Consider the following 7,457-nt stretch of genomic DNA (forward strand, 5'->3'; position numbering starts at 1 on the left):
GCCATTCTGAAAGACACTATTTTATGTTCACATAGTCTCCTCCATAGTGTATAAGTAATGTTTTAATTTGTATATTTCATGTAATCTCCCAGCAGAGGGTTCAGCTCTGCGGAGCCGTGAAGAGAACTTTGTAAGTTGAATGTAGAAATGTTGTAATGGTGTTATAGAATGTAAGAGTTGAAGCTCAGTCAGATATCAATCGATGTACTGTTTTATTTTGATTAATATAAGGTTGTGTCTTTTTTGCTGCCCCTCTTCATTCATACAAGTGGTATCAGAGCCGAGAGTTTGTTGCCACGAGAAGAAAAGGAGAAATTGTTGTTTCACCAGTTAAAGTAGGGAGTCCAGTTGAGCATCGGGAATTTGCAAAGTTCTGAAGGCCATGGAATGTGCTCAAAGACCAAAAAGCCCGTCAAAGAGAAATCAGTGTAGAAAGTATTGACGGCTTTCATCAGAGAGCCATGTTGGAAAACTTTCAAGATGAAGGTGTATTTGTAGAAGTCGACTAAGATTTGCTGAGAGTTGAAGACATAAAATTAGTCCAAAGATTTGTGAGGGTTTGAGATTGGTGCTTGCAGCGACCATGAAGAAGAAAGATCGCTGTTCTTTTGTGGATTCATTTTTGGTGTTGGCTCTGTGGCTTATCACTGTGAAGGTGCTGCAACAGAAGGTGGTCGAAAGCCTAGCATTTGGGAAACAATTTGTTCATACTGAAGTGGGAAAAAAGGAGAAAAGATCATTGCTTGAAGAGAGTGTTCTAGTAGTGGCCCAAGAGTGCAATGTGCACAGTCGTTGGAAGATACAGAAGCTGCTAAAGAATCCTATGAAAGAGAATGCAAAAGAGAAGGGAATAATGCAGTATGAAGCTAAGTTTAATCACTGAAAGAATAGAGCTTTCTGTAATGGGTCAAATACAGTTATCAATGAAGCCGTCTGAGGAAAATGTGAAGGATTTAGTGCAGCCATTACCAAAAGCAATGGTGATTGAACTAACAATGGAAGCTTGGAGAATCGTTCATAAGCTTGTATGAAGTCCGCTTGGTTTTGAGGATTTTCTAATATTTGGAGAAGTGAACTAGGCAGTCAATGAAGCCATAAATAAGGGTGAAGGAGATTGTTATAATTTTCTGTTCCAGTTAATGTTGTGAGATTGCTTTCTTAGTTCAAAATATTGTCGTCAAGTGTGGAAGAGGTCTCAGCTATTGATTTGAGAAGTTAAGTCATTACCCATTTCAGAAGACAAATGGAATTGTAGTTCTGAGGGGTCTGAAGGTTACAAAGCAGCAGTTGAGTCAGTGGATGTGACGTTTCAAGCATGAAGGTTGTGGAGAGTAAGGGGATCGGGGCAGAGTTGAGGTTTCAGTCAGTAAGAAGACTGGCAGTGAACCAAGTCAAGGCTACAGTTTGGAATCTGGATGATAGTTGAAGACATGGAAAGGAAAAGCCTGAAGAAAGGCTAAAGAAGGTGCAGCATATCAAATCCTAGATGCTGTGAAGGAGTTGGTAACTATGAAAATTAAGAAAGAATGGTATTCTCTATGTCAAAGTAAAGTAAATCCAAGAAGCTCAAAGGAAAGCAGAAATGTAGAGGATAAATGAGAGGTCACCAAAGAGATAAGGAGAATCAGTAATTTATGGACAAGTTTATGGCTAAATTCGCAGGTGCGGTACCAAATAAGGAATGCACCAAGTGCCAAGAGAACCTGCCGCAGCAGTTGAAGGTAGGTAGAAATTGTTGAAAGACAAGGGTTGTTTCATATTCAGAGTCACTCTGAAGTCACCACTCATGGCCAGATAGCTGCCATAGAAGATAGAGGTAGCTAAGAAAAGTCATTGTGTGAGAGATAAAGCAGCATATGTTAAGTGCGAGGAGTTTATAAAGACAACTACAAGTTGGTCAGTGCCTTTGTGAACCAGTTCGTGACTTATGGTTTATGTGGTTTCAGGCGATTTGAAGAGGTAATTATTGTTTGGTGATAAAAGTTTTTGTTCATTAATTTGAAAAAATCTTTATACTGTCAAAAAGAGAATTGTCACTAGGGAGAAAGGCTGATTTAGATAAAAAGGAGGGGCCAAGAAAATAACAATGTTCCAAAGAAGGAAGTTTCCAGCGAATTATTTGTAGAGCAGAGAAATAGTCAAGGAAGTTAGGTGTCACCTGAAAGTTCGCTAACATAGCTGTACTTAGTACTGCTATAATGATGTAGAGGAAGGTAGGTGGAATGAGACTCAAGGTCAAATGTTTGATGAAATGCCGAAACTTGATGTTTGTGCTAAGTGATTCAATGGCACCTGAGGCTTCAAATGGCAGATCAAGGTTCCCAAATTTCCCAATGACTGAAAAAGGCTCAAATGTCTTCTAACAATTTATCCCAACCTATTCCAACTCCTTGCAAAGTTTCAATAACTCTCTGTTCACCAAATCCCAAACTGATCTGTTTCACAAGCTTAATTCCTATTAGGTCTCCAGAGACAGAAATCCCAAGTTCTCTCTCAAAAGTCCCAAATGACTCCACAAAAACACTTCACTTCCAGATACCCTTTTGTAAATTTACAGCATATCAAATTATCTCATGATGCTTTGGACCAAACCCCTTCAAATAGCAAATTTGACTGTTTTAAGGCCTCAATTAGGCCACTTTTCCAAAGCAAGTGTGATAAACTTGTCTCCAAACTCTATAAGCTTAAACAGAATCTTTAAACATCCCCAATCAATGGATTTTGTGATCAATTTGAGTCGATACCTTCAACAAATGCAAAAGCCCCAAATTTGGATTCAGACCCTTACCAATACCCCAATCAACTAGGGCTTTCTCAATCTCCCACTTCCCAAAGTTTCTCAAACTCAAACAAAGTTCTAATAGAAACTCCAGGACATGTTCTAACAGTTTCAAACATAAAACAATGATCTCATTAAGACAAAATGCTCACTGCTATACTTCTATCAGCACTTTCATATCCTCATCAGCACTTATTCACGGTGATCACCAAATATACATCAATTTTCTGCACATCCAATGTTAGTGGCATTAGGGAGGATCATTCCACGGTAATCAGAGGTCACATCTATGGAATGAGTCATGACTACTAAAATCACGAAAATATCAGTAAACTGTTATTAATTATGCAAATTCCTGAACTCTGTCAGCACCAAGTTATTCAACTGCCTACGGACTTTGTTCAGATAATACACAAAATTTAAATAAATGAAGATCTACTCGCAAGTCATCAGAATATATTGACTCCACTTAATGAATTTCAAGGACCAATGCATATACAAGGTATTTGTAGAAAATTGTTTGTCTGTATTTAGCTGAATTCACCACAGTCTACTCACAAGTTATTCCCCTGGCTTCAAGGTACTTTATTTAGGCCTTCCACAGGCTTTATAACAGTGGATTACAATTCCCCCAGCCAATTCTAATTGGTTTTCATGATTAGAAACCTTAAACAAGCCTTAAACTATGATTCCCACCCAAACTTATAACTAGCCATTATTATTTAAATTTGAATTTGCAAACATGTTTATTTCAACTCCTAATTAACTCTTAGTCCTATGAGATCTTGATCCCATTAAGCATTTTTACATCATTTTGAGGGTCTTTAGTCCCATTCCACCCATAATCCCAATTTCCTATCTTTATAGGTCCAATGGTCCTTTTGGGACCATTTGGACAATTTGCCAATACATTGAAATTATAGCATTCAAAAGCCATTATAGGCTTTAACGAGTCATAATTGACTCCTTGTGATCTCCTGGTGTCTCTTTTGTCTCCATGTTTGTCCAAGGGTTCTGATGCTTGTCTAGGTGCTCCTGCACCATATAAGAATGCTGTTGGTTAAAATATTTACACTGCTTATTTAAAAGTCTTATAGTTTTTGTTAAGGTTGTCAAAAGACCTAGCTATTAAGAAAATAAGATCGCAGTCTTAAAGAGTCTGAAATAAATTCATAAAAATGAGAAGATTGTAGTCTTCGAAAAGCCAGTAGCAGTTTGTTAAGTCTGAGAATTGTTTTGATCAAAGAGAAGCAGTTATCTGCAACACTTGGAGGATGACATATTGTTTTGTGTGTTGTCACTATTGAACATTTTGAGGTTAGTCCTGTAGTGTATAAATTATGAGGATGCTGCATTGGTGTCTATATTGAGAGAGAACAAATACATTTGTGGAAGAGAAGCACCTATTAAGGGCCATTCTAAAGTATGCAAACTAAGAAAGTAGGAATGATGAGTTCATAAAAGAGATAGAAAATACTTTACAAGAATACCAAATGTCTAAAGTTATGTGATATTGTCAAATGATTAAGAAGTATCATGGTTGAATGCCACAGCATTCTGTCTGTCTTTGAGGCCAGCAGAGCCCATTAGGATCCCTGGGCATCCACAGCTTGCCTCAATGGGAGGTGTTGATAAAACTGGTAATCAAAAAGGGCAGAGCTCATGGCTCAAGCATCCTAACAGAATTATTGGATTTCCTACATTCGCTCTCTAGAATTTGAAGAGAAGTGAAAGAAGTGAAGAAATCATCGTGATGTATAAATGAAAGAAGTAAAAGATTTTTTGAATTGGTAGTTGAGATCCAGGGGGAGTGTTGGAGTTGTAATCTCAACCACCCAACTGCACATCATCTGTATGCACATTAATACTTGTCACTATTTCCTGTCAACACCATATTCTCCCATTTGCAAGCAATCTCTCAGCATTAAAGATAACATTGAAGCAGATCTTCATTGGAATCGAATGGATTTCATCTTTTCTGTCCGCTGTCACATCTGCAATATGACACACTTTATGGACATTCTGAAAGACATTATTTTATGTTCACACAGTTTCCTCCATAGAGTCTTTATAATGTTTGAAGCTTTTTTTTAATGTACTCTCCCAGCAGAGGGTTCAGCTCCGCAGAGCTACGAAGAGCAGTTTGTAAGTTGAATGTACAAATGTTGTATTAGTGTTATAGAATGTAAGAGCTGAAGCTCAGTCAGATATCAATCGATGTAATGCTTTATTTTGATTAATATAAGGTAATGCGTGTCTTTTTGTTGCCCCTCTTCATTCCTACATACAGTTCATGAGATGCATCTCTTTGAGTCATTCTATCAAACAATTTTAGGTGTTTCATCTGTGCATTCACATTTTTCATACATGTATGTGTGGTAAGTTGCAATTCTACATCCTGAAATATCTTTCATCCCCTACGCTTTGATGTATCCCCATGTGTCATGTTTTGAAGGATGTCCATACCGCATTCTAAAATTCTTATATACAGCATGGGCTGTGAGGATGTTCGAAAATACTATGATATTTGACTTTATTCCTGTCAATCAATTGTGTTTTCTTTTGAGTTTCTGAACTCTTTCAACATGTTTTTTTTTTTCCGCAAACCTTGTAATCATTTCATCTCATTCCTTGAGGTGACACCTTCAAAAACTTTCTGTTAAACAACTAAGGCGCATGATCTACCTTTTCACAGATTACATTTAATCCACTTTTTTTTGAGGTATTTGGTCAAACAAATCAATATCATTTCTGTTCAATCATAATTTAGCCAATAGGCTATGTTTATTGGGGAGACCTCCCCACAGATTTAAATTCCTCACGCCGGCAAATTGAAAAGCACGGTACCAGAAATTACTCCCGATCACGGTATGCAGTACAAGTGGCGATAAACAAGAAGTTACTCTTGGTTACGCTACGCAGTCGGTCATTTCCGGTGACCACAAATAAATCCGTCAGCATTCCTGTTATTTCACCTGCTCAAATTAGACAATTTGTTGAAGTGCAGATCCTAGATTTCATTGATGAGAGCGAGATTCTGAGCCCTGTAGATGACACTAATTTCTTCAAAAAGCTCAATTTCTGGTGCTCTTTTGTGTGCGGGTGTAAAGACCTGGGCGAGGATTTGAGCAGGGTTGCAGAAAGTGTGGCTCTAGTGAGGACCGAGGGGATTTAAAACGTTGACATCATCGAGGTTGTTTGTGTCATGCTTGGCAATGTGAGGCGCCTGTGAATTATTGATGAGGATGAGCTCTATTCCATTCCAAAGTGTTTGTCAGTGTCTTTTGAATTTGTAAGACTGACCAAGCAACTCGAACGCTTGTAAATTCTGGTTTCTCCATCTGTCAGGACTCAGGGTTGCCACTCTAGCTGACGTTGCCATGATGATGCAGATCGACTGCGATGGTGCTATTGATGCCTCTGTTTTTGGAGTTCCCAATCCGACATCTAGGGTTCGAGTGTTTGTGCAAGTTGTTTTGAACTATAACAATACACAGATTTTGGCAAAGGTGAATTTCTTCATGGAAGATCTTGACATCAGCGATACCAGGCTGGTGCAGAGCAACTGACTTTGGGAAACTCACTAAATATGAGGTTCTAGAATTTTTCTTTTCAATTCAAAGTTGTTTACAGATTTTATTGTATTTAAGCTTCCCATTCTAGAAAAAGAATGAGGTGGTTATTTGAGGTAATACATCTTAATGCAGATTTCCTGCCAAACAAAATTATGCATATCTGGTAATTCCGTTGGATTTGTGTTTGGGTTTCTTTTCCCGCTATTTCCTTTTCTCGTCTATCGTTTTACTATTAGATTTATTATGTTTTTAATTTTTTTTTGCAGATTTTTAATGGCCATTTTAATTCTTTCATTAGTTAATACTCTTGAGTCCGTGAAAAGAAAGCATATTTGGTTGACCTTTTTTGTAATGCCATTGATTTGTTTCAATTCTCAATTTCCCTATTTTGATACCAAATTAAACCAGAAAAAAAAAAACAGAAGGATTGAAGACAACTACATATCTTGAGATTGCCTATTCATATTTTTCCTTTACCAAGGTAACAGCTCCTTAGATTTTGTTCATGTGGAGTACAGGAAAGAAAACACAGATGAATAGTATAACAAATTAAGCATTTTCAGGTAGTTGCTGCAGTCTAAAGATTGCATTTTATAGATTTGAAATTAATAGTGATTCTATATTAAAATAATATTTGCTTTAAAAAAGAAGATAATAGAATTGTTTCTATTATTTTCTTTTTGATTGTATTTCAAATTTAAATTAATTTTTTTTATGATTTTGACTTTTCCTATTCTTCTAAGAAATAAGAAAGTATTGGAACTATTAAATGGTTGTTTTCCAAAGTGTTGTATGCTCTTATCTAATATTTTCTATATTTTAAAAAATTACTTATCTTATTATTTTAAAAATAATTAATTAAATACATCCTAAATTTCACTGCTTCCACATATCCTAAAAATCTAAGAATACATTTTTGTAAATAATAGTAGATTCCTAAGTTAAACAAAGTCTACTATAATATATTATTTATATATTTGATTAAATCATATTTGATTATTTAATTTACTTACAGTTCTAAAGAGCTCTCAATCACATAATTTTTGATGCAACAAATGATTATTATTTTGTTATAAGTAAAATAATCTTATCCTGTGGTTGTT

General features: G+C 36.2%; 1 pseudogene; it reads left to right on the plus strand.

Moving 5' to 3' along the window:
• The first annotated feature begins 902 nt into the window (after positions 1 to 902).
• Positions 903 to 6,529, plus strand: LOC149572851 (putative pyridoxal 5'-phosphate synthase subunit PDX1; annotated as a pseudogene).
• The last annotated feature ends 928 nt before the right edge of the window (positions 6,530 to 7,457 follow it).

This window comes from Cupressus sempervirens, chromosome 2 (genome assembly GCF_028749045.1).
Source record: "Cupressus sempervirens isolate cs-2001-9-10 chromosome 2, ASM2874904v1, whole genome shotgun sequence".
NCBI classification, from domain to species: domain Eukaryota; kingdom Viridiplantae; phylum Streptophyta; class Pinopsida; order Cupressales; family Cupressaceae; genus Cupressus; species Cupressus sempervirens.